The following is a 27,983-nucleotide window of genomic DNA, read 5'->3' on the forward strand; positions in this document are numbered from 1 at the left end:
GTGGCAAAACCGTTATATGTCCATTTTGCAAGCTTGCGAGAAAATCTCGGCATACGGATGCCATACGGATGTCACACGGATGTCACACGGATCATTTGATGCGAGGAAATCGCATCCTCGCACTGCACACGGATCACTGTTTTTGAAACATTTGTGCGATTCTCGGCCGTGAAAAACGGACCGTTTTTTTATACGTTAAGTGTGTCCCCGGCCTTATAGTCCCTCCCTCTCCCTCCCTCTTTTCCTGCGTCTGCTGCCCGTCACCGTGCCGCACAAGTGACAGCCGGACAGCAGCATAATGTAAGCTAACAGGTGAGGCCAGGAAGGGGGCCCGTTTGACCGTCATATCACATGCGTGCAGCAGAGCGGGGCCCCCGCTTCTCCTGTTAGCAGTAATACTGCCGCCGGCTGTCATTCACCTCATTGCTTTGTATGTCCATCGGGGGGGCCGCACACTCTTGCAGTTGCAGCGGTTGAACCAGCGGTATGTCCACCCCTGAGATGAAGCAGCGCCTGCATGCTATGGAAGCTGTCAGCGCTGCACTGACAGGGAGACTTGCTGATCATGCACTGCGCATGATCAGCAAGTATCCTCAGTCTGGTGACCTGGATGTCATCATGACGACATCAGCTCACGATGGCAATGAGCAGTACCCCGCGTCATGCCACCGGGGTCTCCGATCCAAAGGCAGAGGGGCTGTCAGCCCTGTGCCGGCTTCTGGAATGCTGCGATCGTGTTGTATTGCAGTATTTCGGGGGTTAAAGTGCCAGGAGCTGTCTGTGACCGCTCCTGACACCTAGTGCCGGGTGCCAGCTGTCAGGACCAGCTGACACCCGGTGACGATCGCTCCCCCAACCCCCTGTGAGACGTAATATTACGTCCATGGTCAAATTGGCCCAGGTCACATGGACGGATTATTATGTCTGATGTCAGAAAGGGGTTAAACATGGGCCTATGGACAGACACATCAGAGCAGCTCTGCACTGAAATTGGCATATCCTTGAGAAAGACAAAGCTCTGGCAGACATAGTGTCCAGAGGTCCCTTAGTGTCATGTAGGAGAACTACTAACCTGAAGTTAGACATATCACCCCAAGGTCAATGATTTTATTGCGTGCCGAATTAATCATGTACGAGTTATATTTTGCCCCTGTAGCTTTTTCTATGTAGGGAAAACCATCCGGCCTTTGTGTGGTTTCATATATATAGATCCATAGTAACTGGTAATGGGGCATCACGCCTGATTGATCATATGAGGGCACATCACGGAGGTAACGCAGACGCATTGCGATGTGCAGTAATTGAGCGAGTTAGTTTACCAGTCCAGGGAGGAGATCTACACAAGCGACTCATGAGAAGGGAGGCCAGGTGGACCTTGCACACCGAGCACAGGGGGCCGCAGGATTCAGTGATACGTGTGACATGACAGTGTTTTTATGATTGTGTATCTATTACACATATGCACTTTTTACATCATGTGATGTAGTTTTTGTATTATTTGTTTAACGTCCGCGGCCAAATGGAGGTGTGTTCCTGATAACAGTCGGACAGGTGGGATGGGGCGTTTGGCTGTTACCTGTATAAGCTTCCTGCCACTTCCCATTGAAGCGCAAGCAACGCGAAACGGCCATCGTCCAGAGTGTTTCTCGTGAGTACCTTCCTGCGGGCATGTTTTAATTAAGTGTACCAATAAAGGAAGTTTTTATTTAGTAACGGTGAGTGTAACCATTTATCTTTTTTGGACATTATTTGAAAATAAAGATTACACAACAACCACAAGATGGATTTCATCAACCGAGATATCATTTTAATCAGTATAACGGCGCCGACATGACACTGTCTATAGTTTACTGAGCACAATCCTGCTGACTGGCTCCCATATAATTGCTGCCATGAGCAAAAAAAAAAAAAAAATGCTGAAAAACTACCTGAGGATGTAATATTAGAATTGTACCACTAGATGGCGGTGTTAGCGCTGTCAGTGGCGTCTGTAGAGAAGCACGTGGTGCCTGCTCTGCTGCTTCCCCGGCTCTGAGCACAGACAGCACTGCAGCACCAGCTCCAGAGACAGCTCCTCCTGACGGGATGGTGAATGGAGGGAGCAGCTCCTCTGTGTCCCGGCTCCTGTGACCGCCAGCAGAGCTGCAGCCTTCCCTGTAAGTGCCACCATGTCTGTGCCACCATGTCTGTGCCTTGTGTGTGTGCAGGGGGTGTCCTCCTCAGCAGGGCTGTGCATGCTGCTCCTGCACTGCAATCCTCCCCTGATCCCCCAGCACTGGGGTGTCATCCATATTGCTGAGGTCTGTTGCATTTCTGTAGATCTACATGTGATTCCTGAATGATGGTGCCATCCCCATGCCCTGACTCCCAGCAGCTGGCAGCAGAAGGGACCCACCCTTAACCCTTCACTGGCTGCAAACCCTACCAGCTGCATTGGGTGTATAGTGTCTGTGCAGCATTTTACAGTCACATTTATCTATTTTGTTTCCATCCTGATCAGGTGCTGGCATGTCTGCCTGATATAGATAAGGAGAGCTGCAGACTTGTGTATTGCTGTGATCTGAGGGTGTGGTGGGAACAGGACTGATGACGTAGTGAGGAGCCCAGCAGTGGAGCTAGAATGCCTCCATATTATTCAATATTTCCACATATAATAAAAAGTCTGCTTCTGCCGAGCCTTCCGCCAGCCAGCGTGCTGACCCCCAGTGCGGCCCCCATTACAGGTCCTGCAGGGGTTGTCGCTGAGCGTTCCTACTCTCAATACCTTGTGATACGAGATTAGGGACGTTTCGCTTTGCTTATTCAGGAGTTTGGATGATGGAGAAAAAAGTCCGGTGTGAGCAGTAATGGCGGCCATATTGGGTGTCGTTCAGCTTTCTCAGTAGGAGATATATCTGAATATTATTACATTATTAGTGTTTTAATTGTAGGAAACGCTTCATTACGTGCTTTTGTGTGCTGCCGATATGCAGTGTGGCGGCACACGTTATAGACCCCTAGGAACAGCATGTGGTGCATCCGTGAGAGACCCTAGCCTAAAGAATGGCTCCGTAAAACAGCACTCATTGGAGCATGCCACTTTTTTTTTTTATTATTTGCTGATTTGTATGAATCCTCCCCCCCCAAAAAAACAAACTTGTGTCCACCTGCTTTCAATCCTACGGTAAGGACGAATATAGGATGCCTGATAGAGCTCCCCAAAACGTAGATCTGTAATAGGTCAGTCCAGGCCTTAGGTCTTGTTCACACACTGAGCGAGGTTTTATCCCGGTGCAATTTACAAAAAAAAAATAAAGCGTTTTACCGACACAGTGAATGGGATTTCAGAAATCTTATGCATGTGCCACTTATTTTTTTTTACTTTAACATTTGAATCTTCAAAGCGTTTTTTCAGTTCTTTCAGTGTTTTTACAGCTTTTTTTCACCCATTCAAATGAATGGGAAAAAAAGGATCAAATCCATGAAGATTTTACAGAGCGTTTTTTCCTGCCTAAAATCTACTGCAAATACTAAATGTGTGGATAAATCCTTCGTCTAAGGCCATGTTCACACTTTGCGGGTTTTACCGTGGATCCGCAGCGTTTCCATTGTGTTTACATAGCCTAAATGTCGGTGTGTATTAGGTAATTATTAGGATAGACTAGCTGAAGAGCCCGGCGTTGCCTGGGCATAGTAAATATCTGTGGTTAGTTATAGCATCTCACTCCTCTCATTTCCCCCCTGACTCCTCTCATTTCGACGTCACATCTGTCATTTTCCGATCACTCCACTATTTTCCCTCACACCACTCATTTTCCCCTCGGTATATACATGTTTGTCATCTCCCTTATATATAGTATACACCTGTCATCTCCTGTATATAGTATATACCTGTATGTCATCTCCCCTGTAAATAGTATATACCTGCTGTATGTCATCTCCTCCTCTATATACCTATGTGTCAGCTCCTCTTTTATATAGTATATACCTGTATGTCATCTCCTCCTGTATATAATCTTTATTTTTATATAGCGCTAACATATTCCGCAGCGCTTTACAGTTTGCACACATTATCATGACTGTCCGCGATTGGGCTCACAATCTAAATTCCCTATCAGTATGTCTTTGGAATGTGGGAGGAAACCGGAGACCCCGGAGGAATACCACGCAAACACAGAGAGAACATACAAACTCTTTGCAGATGTTGTCCTTAGTGGGGTTTGAACCCAGGACTCCAGCGCTGCAAGGCTGCTGTGCTAACCACTGCGCCACCGTGCCGCCCATATAGTATATACATGTGTCACCTCCTCCTATATTTAGTATATACCTGTGTCATCTCCTCCTGTATATAGTATATACCTGTGTCATCTCCCCTGTAAATAGTATGTACCTGTATGTCATCTCCTCTTGTGTATAGTATGTACCTGGGTGTCATCTCCTCCTGTATATAGTATATATCTGTGTGTCATCTCCTCCTGTATTATGCATGTAGGATAGCTGCGGAGACACCATCACGTGTTTCTCAACGCAAGCAGTGAATAGCCAGACCTTTCCCCGGGAAGGAACAACCACGGGAAGGGCAGCATCCAATAAAGGAAAACATCCAATACAGGAAAACCACCTATGCCAAGCATGGTATCCATCCACAGACAGCTGTTTCGGGGTGTTTGCCCCTCATCAGTGTGGAGTAGGAATCTGGCTATTAGGAGCAGTGCCTAGTAAAAGGCTGTAAAGGCACAGATGATTGGCCTCGGGGAGACCAAAACATCCAACACCACGGAGACACCATCACGTGTTTCTCAACGCAGTGATCCAGAACACTGCCCCCATCCCTTATGGGAAATATGCAAATGCATGTAGGATAGCTACACCCCGAAACAGCTGTCTGTGGATGGATACCATGCTTGGCATAGGTGGTTTTCCTGTATTGGATGTTTTCCTTTATTGGATGCTGCCCTTCCCGTGGTTGTTCCTTCCTGGGGAAAGGTCTGGATATTCACTGCTTGCGTTGAGAAACACGTGATGGTGTCTCCGCAGCTATCCTACATGCATTTGCATATTTCCCATAAGGGATGGGGGCAGTGTTCTGGATCACTGCGTTGAGAAACACGTGATGGTGTCTCCGTGGTGTTGGATGTTTTGGTCTCCCCGAGGCCAATCATCTGTGCCTCCTCCTGTATTAGACCTCGTTCACACGTTGTTTGGTCAGTATTTTTACCTCAGTATTTGCAAGCTAAATTGGCAGCCTGATAAATCCCCAGCTAACAGTAAGCCCACCCCCTGGCAGTATATATTAGCTCACACATACACATAATAGACTGGTCATTGACTGACAGCTGCCGGATTCCTATATGGTACATTTGTTGCTCTTGTAGTTTGTCTGCTTGTTAATCAGATTTTTATTTTTGAAGGATAATACCAGACTTGTGTGTGTTTTAGGGCGAGTTTCATGTGTCAAGTTGTGTGTTGAGTTGCGTGTGGCGACATGCGTGTAGCAACTTTTTGTGTGTCGAGTTGCATGTGACAGGTTAGTGTAGCAAGTTGTGTGCAGCAAGTTTTGCGCATGGCGAATTTTGCGCGTGGCGAGTTTTATATGTGGTGCGTTTTGAATAGGTGCAAGTTTTGTGTGAGGCAACTTTTGCATGTGTTGCAACTTTTTTGCATGTGGCAATTTATCCGCGTGTGCAAGTTTTGCGTGTGGCGAGTTTTCCATGTGGTGAGTTTTGCACGTGTGGCAAGTTTTGCGTGAGCCTAGTTTTGCATGTGGCGAATCTTGCGCGTGGCGAGTTTTGAGTGGTGACTTTTGTGTTTCGACTTTTATGTGGCGAAATGTGTGCTGAGGGTGGTATGTGTGTGTATATACACACACACACACACACACACACACACACACACACACACACACACACACACACACACACACACACACCTTTATATATTAGATGAACATGGCTGTATGAGGTGTGTGGTTGTCATTTCACATGAGGAATAACACTATCTCTGGCCATTATATGACTTGCATCCATTTTTTTCACCAGTTTTGCTCTCCGCAGTCTCTATCTCTAATTTTCAGTTGATTCCAAGCTAGTAGGTGGAGATTAGCTGCTATTATTTCTCCCATACACAGCACACACAGATATAGGCCACATGCACACATTGAGTATTTGGTGAGTTTTTTACTGCAGTATTTGTAAGCCAAAACAAGGAGTGGAACAGTCAGAGGAAAAGAATGATAGAAACATATCACCACTTCTGCATTTTTCACCCACTCCTGGTTTGGCTTACAAATACTGGGGTAAAAAACCCACCAAATACTGCATTCAGGGATCGTCTGCGCATGCGCCGGTGAGTTGATGTGACCTCCAGCACCATCGTCATGCACGCTGGAGGTCATAGTGACTCACCGGCGCCTGCGCAGACGATCCCTGAATGCGGTGCCCATAGAAGTGAGGAAAAGGTACGGATTGTGGAGGGAGGGCAGGCGCGGGATTATGGCTCCACAACTGATGTGCATGGGATGGGGTATTAATATAATCAAGTGAGGAGGCCGGGATTTCTTCCAGGCACCGCACGCCCTGGAGCCAGGAAAAAAAATCATTAACATAAGGAAAGAATATAAGATTTCTCAACAACAAGATGCTAATACGAAGCATACAGGTAGGACTAGTATAACATTTCTATCACCTGTGCCCATATTATAGGTCATATATGTCCCAGGGGGTGACAGATTCCCTTTGATAGGGCATTATCATTATTATTATTTATACAGCACCATTAATTCCATGGTGCTGTACATGAGAAGGGGTTACATACAAAGTTATAGATATCATTTACAGTAAACAAATTTACGATGACAAACTGGTACAGAGGGGAAAGGTCCCTGTCCTTGCGGACTTACATTCTACGGGATAATGGGGAAGGAGACAGTAGGTCGGGGGTTCAGCAGTTTTGGTGGTGGTGAGGCGGCACCTCGGGGGATGGTGGTGAGGCGACAGAATGGTTATTGTAGGCTGTAGCGATAGGTTGAAGAGATGGGTTAGGGCTGGAATGAGCGTGTTTGTGAGGTTGGGGAGTAGGTGGGAAGGGATGGGGTCAAGTGCACAGGTGGTGAGGTGTGATTTGGAAAGGAGGCGAGTAAGTTCTCCTTCAGTGATGTTGGAGAGGGAGGTTATTAGGGAAGGGCAGAGGTCTGGTATATGGAGTGGTTGGGGTGGTGGAACAGTAAAGGTTTGCCTTGTTTAGACAATCTTATTTTTGAAGTAGGTGGCAAAGTCCTCGGCAGAGATGAGGGGATTTGGAGGTGGCAGTGGCAGGCAGAGGAGAGAGTTGAATGTGCTGAACAGTTGTTTTGGGTTGTAGGATAATGAAGATGCAAGGTTAGCGACATAGGTCTGTTTAGCAGAGGTGAGGGCTAATTTGAAGGCATTGAAGTCGTCTTTTCTTCCAACGCCGCTTCGACCCTGGATGCTTGTCGAAGTTTTTTGGTGACATTATGCTAGGGTTGCCTATTGATTTTTCGCACTTTGCCCTGCATGAGGGGCGACTGAGTCTATGGCTGATGTGAGGGTAGCGTTATAGAAAGCGATGGCGCTGTCCGTGACGTGGAGTGAATATATGGAGGACAGAGTTAGAAGATAGTCTGAGAGTCTGTGAATGTCTAGGTGTACAAGGTTTCTGCGAGGATGACCCATATTCCCATAATTAAAGGGACTCTGTCACCCCCTCCAGCCGTTATAAACTAAAAGAGCCACCTTGTGCAGCAGTAATGCTGCATTCTAACAAGGTGGCTCTTTTAGTTTGTGGTGGAGTTATATAGCCAAAATAAAGTGTTTTATAATTTCACCAAAATACCTCTCTTTAGCCCTGGAGGCAGGTCTTAACCCCTCTGCTGCAACCGCCACACTTCAGTCACTCAAATCTTCGGCGCCGCCCCCTCCACGCTATTTTCCACTCAAATCCGGCGCCTGCGCTGTTTAGTACTGGCTGGGGCAGGCGCAGTGAGCTCTGGCCGTCTGACCTCACATGAGACATGATTAAGATCGCATATATCGAAACGCATTGTCTATCCTCATGACTGCATCCACCTTTGAGCAAGGATTTTAACCACGCTATATTTATATGCACCAATAAAGCATTCCAAGATTTTGGAAGCTGGAGTATACACCTTTTCTTCATCTTCCATTGCTGCACGTCTTGGTCAGGACGATATCTCCGTGCTACTTCGGTCTGTCAGTGAGCTGGCTGTGGCTTTTTTAGCCTTATTTTTCTATATAATCTAAAGAATGTGCCCCTAAAAATGTCCCACTGATTTGAATCACCTGCATTTGTCTATAGGATAGGCTGTAAAAGCCAAGCACCGTTGGCTTGACAGCCTAATAAAGGGGTGGCTTGCATGCTTCACCGTTGCTTCCCTCCAACAGGGCGTTTCAGAGCCCCTTTTTTAAGATTATGGTGGTCCCAGCGATTGGTTCTCCTCCATCCATAAGCTACCTATCTCCTGCACAAGTGATAACTTTGAAGGAGATCCTTTCACTAAATTCATGCTGCCCAAACCACGGGCCTGCACGACTGGTTGAAGAACTGTCCGGGAATTTTAGGGAGAGACTTGACTAGTCCAGCACGACTCCTGCTGTTTTCTCCCATGTGTGTACATGAGGAGAGATCTGTCAGTTAACTGGATTGGGGCAAGGAGAAGCCATCGAGGGGTTATGCTGGACTAGTCAGGGCTTTATCTGTAGCCCTGGCAATCTTTTCTGGGTTTTGGAGATGTACCTGGCGGCAATCGCACAGCAAGGCTCTGATTCATGCTTCCCGTAGTTCTAGTGATGGTCCCCTTTAGGCCAAGTTTCAACGTTGAGCTTTTGGTGCATTTTTTGACACGGTGTATTTTTGCTGCTTCAAAAATGCAGCATCTTACAGTTCCAGCAAAGTGGAAGGGATTTGTAGAAATCTCCTGCCCACTGTGCGTTTATTTTATTCTCTTTTACTCGGTGTAAACTTACCTGCGGTGCATGATTCAAATTCGCGGTATAATAATTTATTGAAAGGTATGCTTAGTTTTCTGTGCTGATTTTCCCATAGACTTGCATAAGATGTTGAAAATCCGCAGGTAAAAAACGCACATGCGTTTCCCTGGCAGAAACACATAAAAAACACTTGTAGGCCATGTTCACACTTTGCGGGTGACCTCTGCGGGTTCTCCCGCAGCGGATTTGATAAATCTGCAGGGCAAAACCGCTGCGGTTATCCCTGCAGATTTATCGCGGTTTGTTCCGCGGTTTCCACTGCGGGTTTCCGCCTATACTATTGATGCTGCATATGCAGCAATATGCAGCATCAATAGCAATGTTAAAAATAATAAAAAACTCACCCTCTGATGTCCGGATGTCCGAATCTCCTCGGCGCTGCACCCGGCGGTCCGGTTCCAAAGATGATGTGCGAGAAGGACCCTTCGTGACATCACGGTCATGTGACCGCGACGTCACCGCAGGTCCTGTTCGCACAGCAACTCTGACCGGCCGGCCGCGTGCAGCGCTGAGAGGTGAGTATAACATGATTTTTTATTTTTATTCTTTTTTTAACCCCAAATATGGTTCCCAGGGCCTGGAGGAGAGTCTCCTCTCCTCCACCCCGGGTACCACCCGCACATTATCCGCTTACTTCCCGCAACGTGGGCACAGCCCCATGCGGGAAGTAAGCGGTTCAATGCATTCCTATGTGTGCAGAATCGCAGCGATTCTGCACAAAGAAGTGACATGCTGCGGGTTTTAAACCGCTGCGTTTCTGCTCGTTTTTTCCCGCAGCATGTGCACAGCGGTTTGCGGTTTCCATAGGGCTTACATGTAAATGGAAACGCTATGGAAACTGCTGCGGACCCGCAGCATCAAAATCGCGGCGGTTCCGCGGTAAAAACCGCAAAGTGTGAACATGGCCATAATCTGCATCGTATTTTTCAGACTTGAAGATGCACTTTTTCCCCTCAAATTTGAGAGGAAAATGGGGGTGCATCTTATAGTCTGAATGTAGCTTACTGGGGGTCACAGGAGGCGGGGTACTGGCAGGAGGGGTTGTCCTGGCATTGCGAGGCAGGAGCCATTGATCTCCTTGCAGTGGACTTCAGAAAAATGGTGCAGTATCGGCGCATATGTAGATTCAGATCTCGACACGACAAGCCAAGATCTCAATCTGTGCATGTGCCGCCTTCGGCGCCATTTTCCTGAAGCCCACCCTGGGAAGATCAGTGTGCGCAATGAGGACTCCGCTCCGGTCTCCCATTGCCGACATTTTCCTGAAGCCCACTGTAGGGAGATCAAAGGCTCATGTCTTGCACTGCTTGGACACCCCTAATCTTGCCGTCGTCATGCAGCGGCGACCCCGCTCCACCAACACCGCCACACTCCTTCTGGTAAGCTAAATTTGGATTATAAGACGGACCCCAATTTTCACATTAAAAAAAATAAAATAAAATATATATATATATATATATATATATATATATATATATATATATATATATATATATTATATTATTCCCCTATTTTCCTTTTCTAACTTTAGGGCGAGTCTTATGGTCCAGTGTGTCTTATAGTCCGAAATATCGAAATATAGGGTATGTCAAAGTTTTGTCAAAGACAAATTCCAGGAAGTATCAAAATCAAAGCCGCTTTATTTAAAGCATGTGTCAGGACTCTGAACATTTTTTATTACCTTTTGTGCATTACTGCCCTTTTCCAAGATGGCGTCTTTGGTCTCATGTGCACTGTGTCTTTTTGCTATAAAACTCCACCCCAGCCTTAAGTCTGTGCTACAGTATTCTGCCTTGCATCCAGCTCCTGACCTCTGGTGACTCCCTGGCTATATACCTGCTCCTGTGAACCTGTGTGGTGATCCTGCTACTCTGCTCTGAGTTCCTGCTGCATACACCAGTTTCCAGTAATCCTTCATCTGCTGCTCGTGTTTACTTCCATCTGCATTTGCTGGACATGTAAGCTGTTGCTGCTCTGCAAAAACCTGAGACTATTACCCAGGCCTCCATGGTTGTGCTAAGATATTATTTGAACTGCCTTATAAGCATATCTATCTGTGTTTGGACTAAAACAAGGACTTATTCGTGTCAAGTATCCTCAAGAATAATTGTGCTTCATAGACTTTCTGCTTGATTGCATTTTCCTCTGAATTATCGTATGGACTGCTGAGCTGCGTTTAATATTTACACCAAGTGTTGTGGACTTGAGTATCTCTCTGCACCTGGTTTGAATCACCGTGTGATAATTTAGACTTTACCACTTATAAAACTGTGTCCTGTAGTTGTCTTGTTCCACGCAAAGAGTCTCCTGAGTTATCCCTTATAATTATTACAGCATGTCACACCAAAAAAATGTATAACTTGATAAAAAAGCATGATAAAAAATGCAATGAAAAACCACAAGTATAATTTGTAAAGCGCTGTGGAATATGTTGGCGCTATATAAATAAATTTTTTTATTATTACTATTACAAGTAACCTAATTTAATTAATAAGTGCAGAAATTCTGCAGCGTCTAAAGCTCATTGTGGGAACGAAGCCTTAGGGTGCGTGTCCACGTTCAGGATGGCTCGGCGCTAAGCCTTGCCCCCTTTCTGGGACGTGATGATGCCGGATGTGTTAACTGTACACATCGGGGATCATCGCACACCTCCCATAGGGCCCTGTGTTATGCCTTGCGGGGACGCTGCGTCCCCGCAAGGTGAACGGACATGCTGCGATCTGAAAAGACACGCAGCATGTCCGGAGTCGCAGGGCCGCCGCGTGCGGGTTTCCACGCATAGTGGACACAGGATTTCAAAAAATCCCCTCCAGTATGCTGGAACATCTGGACGCTGCGTGTTTGACGCTGCAGCTCTGCGCAGCGTCAAACAAGCAGCGTTTACTGACCGTGGACACTCACCCTAAGTGTTGGGAATTACACCACTGTATGTAGTTATCATCATTAGCATTAATTTAGGCGCACACATACTCCTGTGACTTCTCTGTTACGTCTCGTGCGTGCGACAGTGTGATAAGAGGTTCCTGGTCAGCTGAGATCACAAGTGGTGTGCACTAGGATTTAAAGGGCCACTGTCACCCCCTCCAGCCGTTATAAACTAAAAGAGCCACCTTGTGCAGCAGTAATGCTGCATTCTAACAAGGTGGCTCTTTTAGTTTTAGGTTCAAGTATTCCCCAAATAAAGCGTTTTTATACTTAGCCACAATTCCTGTCTCTAGCCAGGTAGGCGGGTCCTCACTCCCCAGCTTGACCAGCTGCTCTGCCATCGCTCACATCTTCCAGCATTTTCGGCGCCGCCCCCTCAGCGCTGTTATCGTTTCAAAACCGGCGCCTGCGCTGTGTACTGGTGTCCTGCGCAGACGCAGTAAGCTCTGGCCGTCTGATGTCCCAGCCAGGCTTGCACACTGCGCCTGCGCGGGCATTGCGGCCAGCCACCTTTGGAATCCCCGGAAAACGTCGTCTTATCAGTACATATTTATGTTTCACCTATACAGAATATTCCGTGTAATGGCTGATACCAGAGAACAAAAGACATCCACAGAACACCAGGATGGATCTGCTGCACAGCAAATAGCTGTAGGACCTGCGGTGACGTCACTGCCATGTGATTGCCCTAATCACATGGCTGTGACGTCATCGCAGGTCCTACAGCTATTTGCTGTGCAGCAGATCCATCCTGGTGTTCTGTGGATGTCTTTTGTTCTCTGGTATCAGCCATTACACGGAATATTCTGTATAGGTGGAACCTTTGGAATCCCCGCCCCGCACTGTGCATAATGCATAACACAGTGCGGGGCGGGGATTCCAAAGGTGGCTGGCTGCAATGCCCGCGCAGGCGCAGTGTGCAAGCCTGGCTGGGACATCAGACGGCCAGAGCTTACTGCGTCTGCGCAGGACACCAGTACACAGCGCAGGCGCCGGTTTTGAAACAATAACAGCGCTGAGGGGGCGGCGCCGAAAGCGCAGGAAGATTGGAGTGACGGCAGAGGAGCTGGCCAAGCTCGGGAGTGAGGACCCGCCTACCTGGCTAGAGACAGGAATTGTGGCTAAGTATAAAAACACTTTATTTGGGGTATACTTGAACCTAAAACTAAAAGAGCCACCTTGTTTGCTCTTTTAGTTTATACCGGCTGGAGGGGGTGACAGTGGCCCTTTAAAAGGTTGATGAAAATCTCATATTATGCAGGCTTTCTTATGGGGATTGGGATCTTGTTTAACTGGACAGGGATTAAAGTAGTTTCAGCCTTGTTCTCTGAAAAGTTTGGCTACATAGATTTTATAGAAATACTTCATGATTACCTATGAGCAACTGTGCTGGGATAAGGTGTTATCTGAGCATGCTTGGGTGCTAACCGAATGTCTTCGACGTGCTCGAAAAATCTGTTTGAGTTCCAGTTTCTGCGCATCTCACAGCTGTCCGACAGCCGAAACACATGCAGGGATTGCCTGTTAGGCAAAAACTCCAGAGTTTGAAAGAGGTTGTTTCAGCATCACTAACAGTTAGAATTGCAAAGTGCTTGTTAACAAAAAAAAAAAAAAAAAAAGCAACTTGGCAGTTTACTTCTTGGCAAAACTCCTGTGTTCTAAAAAACAAAATGGAGTGATCATTGTTAATGCTGGTTGTCTAGATGCCGGCCACCCCTGCTAATCTAGCAGCGTTGGCCGAGCATGTTCAGTATTTTCAAGCTCTTTTTAAAGCGGACCTTTCACTGGATTTTTCATTTAACCCTAGTACCTCCTTCAATTGATGTTGTTCCAAAAATTCGGGAACATTTTTTTTTTTCTTTTGTTCTGTGCAACCCCCCTTCCCATTCCAAAATTATACACCATGTTAATAACAGAACATTCTCCAGTCACCTTCCACGACAGCAGTATCGGAGGATGTCTCCCCGCCCTAATAGGGGACAGGAAACAAAGAGGTTAAATACCCCTCCCCTTCCTGCAACCACCAGTGTTTTTCCTGTCCCCTATGGGGCATGAAGAGGTTCTCTGATAGTGCTGCCGTGGCCGGCGATCGGGAGCACTGTTACCTTGCTAAGCCGGGCAGTCGAGGTCGGGGGCTCCGCTCTCCTCCTCCATCCAGACTGCTCCCATCTCCGTGGCCTTCACGTGACTTGGGACCCCTGCCCGCCCTACCCGCGCCTCTTTCGGGAGGCAAAGCAGGGCGGTGCGGTGCTCCGGGGTCCCTCTAACAGCTCCCCGGCGTCCTCCCCCCTCCACGCTGCTGCTGGTGCCGGCGCGCGCGCGAACTTCCGGTTTCTCGCCGGCTCCTCACACCGCAGCTCCCGCTCGCGCCGTTCAGCGTCCTGAGCCGGGACATGCAGTGGCGGCATGGACGGGGCGTCCCTGACCCCCCCCCCCCCCCCATCAAACGGACACCACGAGGGGGAGGAGCACCACCAATCTCGCTGGGAACCTCGGTAACCTATTTATTCCTGGCTAAGGAAGCCTCCAGGTAAGACCTCCTGTCTATACCCTCTATAGTCAGATCTCTGATATGGATGGCGACAAATCCCTTCACTCTGCTTCTGCAGAGCCCAGCGCTCACCCCCCTGCCGTAAGTAGTGGGATGATGTCCCTTGCTGTCCATTTTCTAAAATCAAGCGACTTAGTCCGTCTTCTCTCTCTCTCCTTTAGGGAGACAAGGCTGCTGCCTCTAAGAAGGTGCCCAGTCGCAAGTGTGCTGCATGTGCGTCCAAGCTTCCCTCCACATGTAAAAAGAAGCTCTGCCAGCCATGCACAGACGAGGTTCTGCGTGCTGAACAGCCCTCTCTTATGGACAGCATCAGGACTCTCATCAGGCAGGAGGTTCAATCTTCCATGGCGGCCTTTTCCCAGCCCCCAACACCACAGCCTCCTCCTGCTAAAAAAAGGAAAATAGCCCCTGTAGTCTCTGACTCTGACTCAGGAGAAGTGCATACTTCTGACTCGGGACCATTGGGAGAATGAGAGTTCTGCCTCTACCTCTGCTCCCAAATCAGACAACAAAAAGTATCTCTTTTCCTCCAAGGATTTGGAGGAATTAGTGTCTATGGTGAGGGGCACCATGGGGGTGGAGGAGGAGGTGGAGGGCCATTCTGTACAGGATGACATGTTCGGGGGGTTAAAGCCCAAATCGGTAAAGGGATTCCCCATACACGAAAATATAGAAAGTCTCATCCTCCATGAGTGGGGCCTTCCAGAGAAAGGGTTAAATGTGCCATCAGAACTCAAGAACCGTTTTCCCTTGGAGGGAGACTGTTCTCTTTTCGAAATGCCCAAGGTCGATGTCCAGGTTTCAAGGGTAACCAAAAAAACGGCCCTGCCTTTTGAAGATTCCTCCCAGCTAAAAGATCCCATGGATCGCAAAACTGAGAGTTTATTAAGAAAATCCTGGGAGACTTCAACTAACCTACTGAGGTCCAACGTGGCATCAACATGTGTAGCCAGATCCTTGTTCCTCTGGCTGCGTACATTGGAAAATCACCTGGTGCAGGGTACACCCAGAGAAGAGATTCTTAATTCTCTTCCTCTGCTCCAAAGGGCAACCGGATTCCTCGCGGACGCCTCCGCAGAATCAGTACGGGTTGCCGCTAAATCAGCGGTTCTCACTAATTCCGCTAGAAGAGCTTTGTGGCTCAAATCCTGGGGAGGTGATATTACCTCAAAGTCAAAGCTTTGCGGTATACCTTTCCAGGGTCATTATGTATTTGGGCCAGTCCTGGACGAAATCCTGGACAAAGCTTCGGATAAGAAGAAGGTTCTTCCGGAACAAAAACCCTAAGAAGCGGTTTTTTCGTCCCCCCCCCCCCCCCCCCCGTGACCAAACCCCCCAGCAGAATTACAGGGGTAAGGGCAAATCAGGACGATGGAGTTACCCCAAGGGAGGAAAAGCCAGAAACATCCTGGTCCCCCAACCGACTCAGGCCTCTGAAAAACAATGACTGCCCTCCGGTCGGGGGTCGACTCTCGGGATTCCTCTCCCAGTGGCAGGTGATTACCACAAACCAGTGGGTCCTACGTACCATACGGGAGGGACTAAGATTGGAGTTCGAGAGTCCTCCTCCCCATCGTCTGTCTATCACTTCCCTACAATCCCCAGGACTTCGGGAAATTTTGATGCCGGATATCCTAGACTTGCTTCGAGCGAAGGTGATCTCCCAGGTACCACATCGGGAAATAGGAGAAGGTCACTATTCCCACCTCTTCGTGGTGAAAAAACCCTCAGGGAAACATCGCATCATTATCAACCTGAAACCTCTAAATCAGGTAATAAAATACCGGAGATTCAAAATGGAATCGATCAGATCAGCAATCCCGCTGATCGGTCAGGACTGGGTGATGGCGACGCTGGACCTGAGGGACGCATACTATCATGTGCCAATACACCCAGACCACAGAAGATTCCTCAGGTTCGCGATCTCCCAAAACAAACGGGTCAGCCATTACCAATTCAACGTCCTCCCGTTCGGAGTCTCGTCGGCTCCACGAGTCTTCTCCAAGATCATGACAGAAGTGGTAATCTTTATTCGTCAACAGGGGATCTGTGTCATACCATACCTGGACGATTTTCTTATCATCGCTCCATCCGCTTCACGTCTCAATCAGGATGTGACAAGAGTCCTCGACATTCTAGAATCTCTCGGGTGGATCCCGAACCTGGAGAAATCAGACCTCCAGCCTTCGCCACAGAAGAAATTCCTAGGAATCCTTCTGGATTCGGAGAAAAGAATGTCCTTTCTACCCGAGGACCGTCAGACCGATCTTGTCCGCAGGATCTCCAGGTTCAGAGATCAAAGAGCCCCGACTCTAAGAGACTATGTCGGTCCTGGGCTCATTGACATCCTGCATTCAAGCAGTCTCCTGGGCGCAAGCCCATACGAGAATACTTCAATCACACATCCTGGCATACTCAAGAGGACATCAGATGGCCTTAACCAGGAAGATTCCCCTTCCCTCGCATGTGAGATCCTCTCTGTTATGGTGGCTGAACCCCCAGAATCTACACCGAGGAGTCAGCTGGGATCAGCTTCCCCTCAGAGTTCTCACAACAGACGCAAGTCAGAGAGGTTGGGGCGCCGTGATAGAAGGCTTCCACTTCCAGGGGTTGTGGGCCCCAGATGTGAGACGCAGTTCCTCAAATCTGAGGGAATTGAAAGCGGTGGAAGAGGCGCTAAAAGCCGCATCTGTCATCATCCAGGGCTACCATGTCCGGGTGATGTCCGACAATATGACCACTGTGGCATATCTCCGACACCAAGGGGGCACAGGACACTCGAACCTGAAGCTGACTGCTGGAAGGATTTTTTCCTGGGCAGAAAACCACCTGATGTCAATCTCGGCAGTTCATATAAGGGGATTGGACAATTCCCAGGCGGATTATCTCAGCCGGAGAGACTTCCATCCAGGGGAATGGTCTCTAAACCAGGAGGTATTCCTAGCCCTGGTCCAGAGGTGGGGAACTCCCGATGTGGACCTATTTGCCAGCATTCAGAACACAAAATCAAACACCTTCTCCCTGACCCCCTCAAACGGGACACTAGGACTGGACGCGTTCTCCCACCCCTGGGAGTTTACCCTGGCATATGCTTTTCCACCGATACCATTGCTACCCAGGACGTTGCAGAAGATCCGGACGGATCAAGTCACAACGATTTTGGTGGCCCCATTATGGCCAGGAAGGAGCTGGTTCAGCGCACTAACTGGCATGTGTCTAGAAGGCCCGATTCCGCTACCACAGAGACACGACCTTCTTCAACAGGGTCCCCTGACCCATCCAGACCTACACAAACTAAAGTTGACAGCCTGGTTACTGAAGCCGAGATCCTGAGAGCCAGAGGACTCTCGCTGGAAGTAATCGAAACCCTACAGAAAAGTAGGAAGCCAATAACGAACGCCATTTATGGCAAGATATGGAAGAAATTTTCATCATGGTGTGCCCCGAACAGTCCGGATCCTTTCAACCCAAATATTGCGCAGATTCTTCAATTCCTACAGAAGGGCTTAGAGCTGGGTCTTTCACCAAGTACCCTAAAGGTTCAGGTGTCAGCTCTTGGTGCTTTCTTTGACCGGGATCTAGCAAGTCATCGATGAGTGAAACGATTCATATCATCGGCAACCAGAATCCGTCCGAGACTCCAGATCCATACCCCACCTTGGGACTTAAACCTGGTGCTAAAAGGTCTGACCGGGGACCCCTTTGAACCCCTTTCAGCATCTAGCTTAAAGATCTTAACCCTCATAACGGTCTTTCTGGTAGCTATCACCACTGCCAGGCGTATAGGGGAGTTACAAGCCTTATCAATTCAGGAACCATTCCTGACTATAACTACGGATAGTATAATCCTCAAATTAGACCCGTCCTTTACACCTAAGGTAGCTTCAAGCTTTCACAGAAATCAGGACATCATATTACCTTCTTTCTGTCCCAATCCCTCTAATCCTAAAGAGGAGGTCTTTCACACCCTGGACGTCCGCAGGGTGGTCCTGTTCTACCTCCAGCAAACGGAGGATTGGAGGTTGGATCAAAACCTGTTCATCCAGTGGTCAGGGCGTAATAAGGGCAAGAAGGCAGCCAAAAGCACAATCGCTAATTGGATAAAGCAGGCCATTAGCCTAGCATACTCTTCTCAAAAGCTATCACCCCCAGCTTCTCTGAGGGCCCACTCTACCCACTCAGTCTCAACCTCCTGGGCGGAAAGGGGAAGCGCTTCAGCAGAGCAGATTTGCAGAGCCGCCACCTGGTCGTCAATACACACGTTCACCAGGCACTACAGGCTCAACTTCAACAGGGATCTAACGTTCGGCAGACGTGTTCTGCAGGCGGTTGTCCCTCCCTAAAGAAATTAGCGGTTGGTATCACTCCGATACTGCTGTCGTGGAAGGTGACTGGAGAAAATAGAATTAGAAACCGAATTACCGGTAAGAACTAGGAACCTTCCACGACAGCACTAATTTCCCTCCCTATCTGTTTTATAAATTTATGATTCCTGCACTTAAATGGTAACTATACATGCTACTGTGTCCAGAAAAAACACTGGTGGTTGCAGGAAGGGGAGGGGTATTTAACCTCTCTGTTTCCTGTCCCCTATTAGGGCGGGGAGACATCCTCCGATACTGCTGTCTTGGAAGGTTCCTAGAAACCGAATTACCGGTAAGAACTAATTCTATTTTTTCCCATTAACCAACTGGGTGCATGCCACAGAACTTCATGGCTGTGTTTTGTTTGGCTTTTCACCTCTGGTGTTGGTCAAGTGCCCACCGAGAACTTTAGGGTAGAGTTCCCAACTCCAGTCCAGATCATGTTTTCAGGATTTCCTGTCAATCAAAACCCAGCCAAGAAGTTTTCTGGTTCACACCCAGTTAGTTAAAGGAAAAATTTGCACCATTATTACCAGGGGACATCACTTTGAATCAGAGGGGAACACAAGAAAAACTGTTCTAGAATCAATGGAGCAGCCGCAATTGCAGGAGGTACTACGGTAAGTTTAAATGTAAAAAATCCACATTGTTATCCAGTTCCCACAGTGTGTATTTGGGGAGGTTTTTTTTTTTAATCTTGCAGTATTTCTGCACCAATTAGGGTATGTTTCCACGGTCAGGAATGGCTCAGTATTTGTTCAGGATTTGACGCAGGTAAAATCTGCACCAAATCTTCATCTGAGGTCACCTGCATTTTTGATGCGTTTTTCATTGCATGCGTTTTTGTCACTTGAAATAAAGCTAATTGAAAGTTGGCTTCTGGGAAGGAAAAAAAAAAGTGATTTCCTGTTTGCAGATATATTGGGGTAATGTTCCCACGGTCAGTAAACGCTGCGGGTTGGATGCTGCGTACATCTGCAGCCTCCAACCTGCAGCATCCAGCTGTTACGGCATAGTGGATGAGATGTCAAGAAGTCCCATGCCCACTATGCGCGCACCAATGCCCGCCGCTCACCCGCAGAGACGGACATGCAGCGCGTCTCTCCAGACTGCAGCATGTCTATTTGTGTAGTGGAGATTCTCAGTCTCCGCTGCGTAAATTACCCATAGGGCTCATACTCACCTGCAAGAAACTCTGATAAGTCTCGCATGTCAATACCCGCACTCAGATCGTAGCATGCGGCCGCATAGTAATACAAGCAGTCATACACTCTGCTCTTGAGTGCCGGGTGCAGTGCCAGGTATTGAAGTGCGAGACTCATCCGAGTTTCTTGCAGGGGAGTATGAGCCCATACACTTTCATTAGATGCGGTAAAACCGCATTATCTTCCTAGTCACGTGCGTATTAAGTGCGGTAACGCAGCTTACTACACATGTGTACTAATTTACACAACTATGAACCTTGTGACACAGCCAAACGTACGTGACACAGAAAGTGGAGGAAAGCACAGAGAGAGAGGTCCCCTCCTTTTTAATAAATAACAAGTAAAAAAAAAAAATAGCGTGGGGTCGCCCTATATATGTTAACCAGCCAGAGTAAAGCAGACTACTGGGACTGGTATTTCAGGCTGGTAAGGATCCAATATCCATGAACCTTACCAGCCTGATAATACCTGGCCGCAGCAGTCTGCTTACCTTGGATAGTAAGCAAAAATAGTGGCATCCCCTCCAAAAAAAACACGTGGGGGTCCCCCTATTTTTGTTAACCAGCCAAGGAAAAAGGAGACAGCTGCACCCTGGTATACTCAGGCTGGCGAGGCCCATGGATTTTGACCCTCACCAGCCAAAAAATAGCAGCCTGCAGCCACCCCACAACTGGTACATCCAAAGGTGCGCCAATTGTGGCCTTTTACCTGGCTCTTCCCACTTGCCCTGTAACGGTAATCCTACAGTTATATGGTCAATAAACACCCAGCAAGAATAAAGTTCTTAAATAATCTTAATTTACCGTACTTACATTGCCTAATCCCCGAATCCCTCAATCTCTTGCAAAAATAATAAAATAATAAACCAACACAAATACTCCCTGTCCAACGTAGTCCAATTACCGAGTGTCCCACAAAGAGTCCAGCTCTGCTACACCTGGATGCCTTTGGCTGAATGGTGGTATTATGCCACCATCCAGCCTGATATCCAGATGTAGCAGAGCTTGTAGATGACCATCAGAGATATCTCGGTCTCCGGCAGCCACCTGAACTGCAGTTCTCACGGTCAGCTGACCGTGAGAACTTGGCAAGTGACCAGAGATAACCCCGCTGTCATGTGCACAGCAGTTCTCGCGGTCAGCTGATCTCATCGCGAGAACTGCAGTGGATTCCAAATTCCGGCTGTGGCAGAAGGTAAGACATTTATTTAAATAAGTTCACATGCGTAGTAAGTAAAAAAAACGGTCCGATTTACGGACCGAAAAAACGGAGGTAAATCATGTGATTGTAATGCAATATATATATATATATAATATTTTTTTTTTTTATCGCAACATCTGCATGACATCCGTACTGCTGTCCGATTTTGACGCACCGGTGTCCTTTGAAAAGCCGGCAAATCAGTGCTGTGTACAGTAAAATCACACTGACAGATTAGAATAGAATAGATATATACACATAGAATAGGTATATATACATATATGTCAGTGAGATATATATATATATATATATATATATATATATATATATATATATATATATATATATATATATATATATATATATATATATATATATATATATATATATATATATATATATATATATATATAGAGAGAGAAAAATATATTATATATTGCAGTGCTAGATAGCAGAAATGCCGGTAATTCAATTGCCGGCTTTTGCTATCTCCTTCCCAAACCCCACATGATGAGACATGGTTTACATACAGCAAATCATTTCATATCCCCTTTTTTTTTTTTTTTTGCATATTCCTGACTACTAATGTAAGAAGTGTCTTTGTGTAAAATTTGGTGGCTCTAGCTGTTAAAATAAAGTGTTAAATCACGGAAAAAATTGGCGTGGGCTCCCGCGCAAATTTTCTCCGCCAGAGTGGTAAAGCCAGTGACGGAGGGCAGATATTAATAGCCTAAGGAGGTACCATGGATATTGGGCCCCCCCCGGCTAAAAACATGTACCTTTTCTGGGGTGGCTGGGGGCAGATCTGTAAGTTGTGCCTATTCTGGCACTTGGCCAAACACTTCCCACTCCCGTGTAGTGGTGGGATATGGGGTAATAAAGGGTTAATGCCACCTTGCTATTGTAAGGTGACATTAAGCCTGGTTAATAATGGAGAGGTGTCAATAAGACACCTGTCCATTATTAATCCAATAGTAGTAAATGGTTAATAAAACACACACACACACATTAGGAATAAAGTATTTTAATGAAATAAAGACACATGGTTTTGTAATGGTTTATTATACCCCCAATCCAATTGAAGACCCTTGTCACCTGAAACAAAGTTAAAATAAAAAATCAACAATATCCCATACCTTCCGTTGTTCAGTCTTCTCCCACGCTGTAAATCCATCTGAAGGGGTTAAATAATTTTACACCCAGGAGCTCTGCTAATGCAACTGTGCTCCTGCCTGTAAAATCTGGGGAATTAATGGAAAGCAGGGGAACGTAGCTACCTAGACTTGCAGTGCTGCGCCCCCATGCTGGTATAAACTCATGTGAACTCTAGTGTGGGAATTTTTCTGATTATTTTCTCATGCTCGAGTTCATATGAGTTTATACCAGCTGGGGGCGCAGCACCGCAAGTCTAGGTAGCTACGTTCCCCTGCTTTCCATTCATTCCCCAGATTTTACAGGCAGGAGCACAGCTGCATTAGCAGAGCTCCTGGGTGTAAAATTATTTAACCCCTTCAGATGGATTTACAGCGTGGGACAAGACTGAACAACGGAAGGTATGGGATATTGATTTTTTATTTTAACTTTGTTTCAGGTGACAAGGGTCTTCAATTGGATTGAGAGTATAATAAACTTACAACACCTTGTGTCTTTATTTCATTAAAATACTTTATTCCTAATGTGTGTGTGTGTTTTATTAACCATTTACTACTATTGGATTAATAATGGATAGGTGTCTTATTGACACCTCTCCATTATTAACCTGGCTTAATGTCACCTTACAATAGCAAGGTGACATTAACCCTTCATTACCCCATATCCCACCGCTACAGGGGAGTGGGAAGAGAGAGGCTAAGTGCCAGAATAGGCGCATCTTCCAGATGTGCCTTTTCTGGGGTGGCTGGGGGCAGATGTTTGTAGCCGGGGGGGGGGGGGGCAATAACCATGGTCCCTCTCTAGGCTATTAATATCTGCCCTGTCACTGGCTTTCCCACTCTGGCGGAGAAAATTGCGCTGGAGCCCACGCCAATTTTTTCCGTGATTTAACTCTTTATTTTAACAGCTAGAGCCCCCAAATTTTACACAACGACACTTCTTACATTAGTAGTCAGGAATATGTAATAAAACAAGGGATATGAGATGGTTTACTGTATGTAAACCATGTCTCATATCCTGTCGGGTTTGTGAAGGAGATAGCAAAAGCCGGCAAATGAATTACCGGCTTTTCTGCTATCTAGCGCTGCATTAAATGTATGTATGTATGTATGTATGTATGTATGTATGTACAGTTATATGAAAAAGTTTGGGCACCCCTATTAATCTTAAGCTTAATGTTTTATAAAAATTGGTTTTTTTTGCAACAGCTATTTCAGTTTCATATATCTAATAACTATTGGACATAGTACAATAAACATCATTTCAAGGCAGAAACATTACTAACAGAAAATGTGCAATCTGCATTCAAACAAAATTTGACAGGTGCATAAGTATGGGCACCCTTATCATTTTCTTGTTTTAAATACTTCTACCTACTTTTTACTGACTTACTAAAGCACTTTTTTTTGTTTTGTAACCTCATTGAGCTTTGAACTTCATAGCCAGGTGTATGCAATCATGAGAAAAGCTACTTAAAGTGGCCACTTGCAAGTTGTTGATGGGTGCCGAGCATGGACAGCCCTCTTCAAATGATCCCACAGATGTTCAATGATATTCAGGTCTGGGGACTGGGATGGCCATTCCAGAACAGTGTAATTGTTCCTCTGCATGAATGCCTGAGTAGATTTGGAGCGGTGTTTTGGATCATTGTCTTGCTGAAAGATCCATCCCCTGTGTAACTTCAACTTTGTCACTGATTCATGAACATTATTGTCAAGAATCTGCTGATACTGAGAGGAATCCATGCGTCCCTCAACTTTAACAAGATTCCTGGTGCCGGCATTGGCCACAGAGCCCCAAAGCATGATGGAACCTCCACCAAATTTGACTGTGGGTAGCAAGTGTTTTTCTTGGAATGCTGTGGTTTTTTGCCGCCATGCATAACACCTTTTTGTATAACCAAACAACTCAATCTTGGTTTCATCAGTCCACAGGACCTTCTTCCAAAATGAAATTGGCTTCTCCAAATGTGCTTATGCATACCTCAGCCGACTCTGTTTGTGGCGTGCTTGCAGAAACGGCTTCTTTCGCATCACTCTCCCATACAGCTTCTCCTTGTGCAAAGTGCGTTGTATAGTTGACCGATGCACAGTGACACCATCTGCAGCAAGTTGATGCTGTAGCTCTCTGGATGTGGTCTGAGGATGGTCCTTGACTGATCTCACCATTCTTCTTCTCTGCCTTTCTGATGTTTTTCTTGGCCTGCCACTTCTGGCCTCAACAAGAACTGTACCTGTGTTCTTCCATTTCCTTACTATGTTCCTCATAGTGGAAATTGACAGGTTAAATCTCTGAGACAGCTTTTTGTATCCTTCCCCTGAACAACTATGTTGAATAATCTTTGTTTTCAGATCATTTGACAGTTGTTATGAGGATCCCATGATGCCACTCTTGAGAGGAGATTCAAACAGGAGAACAACTTGCAAGTGGCCACTTTAAGTAGCTTTTCTCATGATTGCATACACCTGGCTATGAAGTTCAAAGCTCAATGAGGTTACAAAACCAAAAAAAGTGCTTTAGTAAGTCAGTAAAAAGTAGGTAGGAGTATTTAAAACAAGAAAATGATAAGGGTGCCCATACTTATGCACCTGTCAACTTTTGTTTGAATGCAGATTGCACATTTTCTGTTAGTACAATAAACCTCATTTCAAGGCAGAAACATTACTATGTCCAACAGTTATTAGAAATATGAAACTGAAATAGCTGTTGCAAAAAAAAAAACATTTTTCATAAAACATTAAGCCTAAGATTAATAGGGGTGCCCAAACTTTTTCATATAACGTATGTATATATGTATGTATGTATTTATGTATGTGTATACATGTATATGTATGTATGTATGTATGTATATACAGTGCCTACAAGTAGTATTCAACCCCCTGCAGATTTAGCAGGTTTACACATTTGGAATTAACTTGGCATTGTGACATTTGGACTGTAGATCAGTCTGGAAGTGTGAAATGCACTGCAGCAAAAAAGAATGTTATTTCTTTGTTTATTTTTTTTTTTAAATTGTGAAAAGTTTTTTCAGAGGGTCATTTATTATTCAAACCCTCAACCCACCAGAATTCTATTTGGTTCCCCTAAAGTATTGAGAAGTAGTTCAGGCACAAAGAACAATGAGCTTCACATGTTTGGATTAATTATCTCTTTTTCCAGCCTTTTCTGACTATTTAAGACCCTCCCCAAACTTGTGAACAGCACTCATACATGGTCAACATGGGAAAGACAAAGGCGCATTCCGAGGCCATCAGAGACAAGATCGTGGAGGGTCACATGGCTGGCAAGGGGTACAAAACCCTTTCCAAGGAGTTGCGCCTACCTGTCTCCACTGTTGGGAGCATCATCCGGAAGTGGAAGGCTTATGGAACTACTGTTAGCCTTCCACAGCTTGGACAGCCTTTGAAAGTTTCCTCCCGTGCCGAGACCAGGCTTGTCCGAAGAGTCAAGGCTAACCCAAGGACAACAAGGAAGGAGCTCCGAGAAGATCTCGTGGCAGTGGGGACATTGGTTTCAGTCAATACCATAAGTAACGTACTCCACCGCAATGGTCTCCGTTCCAGACGAGCCCGTAAGGTACCTTTACTTTCAAAGCGTCATGTCAAGGCTCGTCTACAGTTTGCTCATGATCACTTGGAGGACTCTGAGACTGACTGGTTCAAGGTTCTCTGGTCTGATGAGACCAAGATCGAGATCTTTGGTGCCAACCACACACGTGACGTTTGGAGACTGGATGGCACTGCATACGACCCCAAGAATACCATCCCTACAGTCAAGCATGGTGGTGGCAGCATCATGCTGTGGGGCTGTTTCTCAGCCAAGGGGCCTGGCCATCTGGTCCGCATCCATGGGAAGATGGATAGCACGGCCTACCTGGAGATTTTGGCCAAGAACCTCCGCTCCTCCATCAAGGATCTTAAGATGGGTCATCATTTCATCTTCCAACAAGACAACGACCCAAAGCACACAGCCAAGAAAACCAAGGCCTTGTTCAAGAGGCAAAAAATCAAGGTGTTGCAGTGGCCTAGTCAGTCTCCTGACCTTAATCCAATTGAAAATTTGTGGAAGGAGCTCAAGATTAAAGTCCACATGAGACACCCAAAGAACCTAGATAACTTGGAGAAGATCTGCATGGAGGAGTGGGCCAAGATAACTCCAGAGACCTGTGCCAGCCTGATCAGGTCTTATAAAAGACGATTATTAGCTGTAATTGCAAACAAAGGTTATTCCACAAAATATTAAACCTAGGGGTTGAATAATAATTGACCCACACATTTATGTTTAAAATTTATAAAAATTTAACTGCGCAACAAAACTTTTTGGTTTGTAAGATTTATGCATCTGTTAATAAATCCTGCTCTTGTTTGGAGTTTGAAGGCTCTAACTTATTTGCATCTTATCAAACCTGCTAAATCTGCAGGGGGTTGAATACTACTTTTAGGCACTGTATGTATGTATGTGTGTGTGTGTGTGTGTGTGTATATGTATATGTGTATATGTATATATATATATATCTATTCTAACCTGTCAGTGTGATTTTACTGTACACCGCGCTGAATTGCCGGCTTTTCAAAGGACACCGGTGCGTAAAAATCAGACAGAACTCGCATGGTGCGAGTGCAGTGCGATTTTTTTTTTTTTTTTTTTTTTTTTTTTTTTTTTTTTTTTTTCCCCCCTCTCTCTTCTCGCACCCATTGACTTACATTGGCGAGTCTCGTCCGAGAATCACAGCAATACGTAGCATACAGCGATTTTTTATTTTTTTTTTCTCAGTCCGATTTCGGCTGAGAAAAAAAATCGCAAATGAAAAGACACCTATTGAATAACATTGGTCCGAGTGCAATCCGATTTTTTAAATTTTTTTTTTATCAGATTGCACTCGTCCATTTTCCTCGCAAGTGGAAATGAGCCCTTAAACGCATAGTGGAGATGAGATTTCTTGAAATCCCATCCACCATACTGTAACATCTGGATGCTACCGGCTTGACGCTGTGGATGAATGCAGTGTCAAAACCGCATCGGTTACTGACCGTGGAAACATACACTTAGGGTCAATTCACACTAGGTGTTTTTGCTGCGTTTTTAATGTTGTTTTTATGAAAATTTTTAGCTGCGTACACTGTTCTGTTTTTCATGGGTTTTTTTTGGACATGGAGCATGTCACTTGTTTCAGCGGTTTCTCAGCCATTGACTTGAATGGACGTTGGAAAAACGCACCAAAAGCGCATGTATCAGGTTTGGCTGTGGTTTGTTTTTTTTTTTTGGGGGGGGGGGGGGGGCAAAACCCGATTCTATAGAATAGGACTTTTTTTTTTTTTTTTCCAACACTAAACTTTATCAGCATGCAGAAGAGGCAAATCTAGTATGTGAAAACCGCTAAGAAAAACATGCTTTTTTTCTGAAGCTTTTTTCCTGCCAAAAGATCAGGTTTTGCTACAGAAAAAAAAACGCTGAAAAAACGCCAAGTGTAAACTTACCTTTATGCAACTTTTTATCATTTGCGTTTTTGAGGGTTTTTTTACATCGACTTTGCTGGAATTGTATGGCGCTGCATTTTTTGCGCACCGTCAAACACATTCTT

At 46.0% G+C, this 27,983-nt stretch overlaps 1 protein-coding gene across 7 annotated transcripts in view; it reads left to right on the forward strand.

The window, feature by feature from the left end:
- The first annotated feature begins 1,968 nt into the window (after positions 1-1,968).
- JAKMIP1 (janus kinase and microtubule interacting protein 1) overlaps positions 1,969-27,983 on the forward strand; it is a 203,322-nt gene continuing 177,307 nt past the window's right edge. For all 7 annotated transcript variants that reach the window (XM_077280118.1, XM_077280114.1, XM_077280115.1 and 4 more), the window contains exon 1: positions 1,969-2,156. The gene's annotated coding sequence lies outside the window, so the exon portion shown is untranslated. The remainder of the gene's footprint in view (positions 2,157-27,983) is intronic.

The sequence above is a fragment of the Ranitomeya variabilis genome, chromosome 1 (genome assembly GCF_051348905.1).
Source record: "Ranitomeya variabilis isolate aRanVar5 chromosome 1, aRanVar5.hap1, whole genome shotgun sequence".
Taxonomy (NCBI): Eukaryota; Metazoa; Chordata; class Amphibia; order Anura; family Dendrobatidae; genus Ranitomeya; species Ranitomeya variabilis.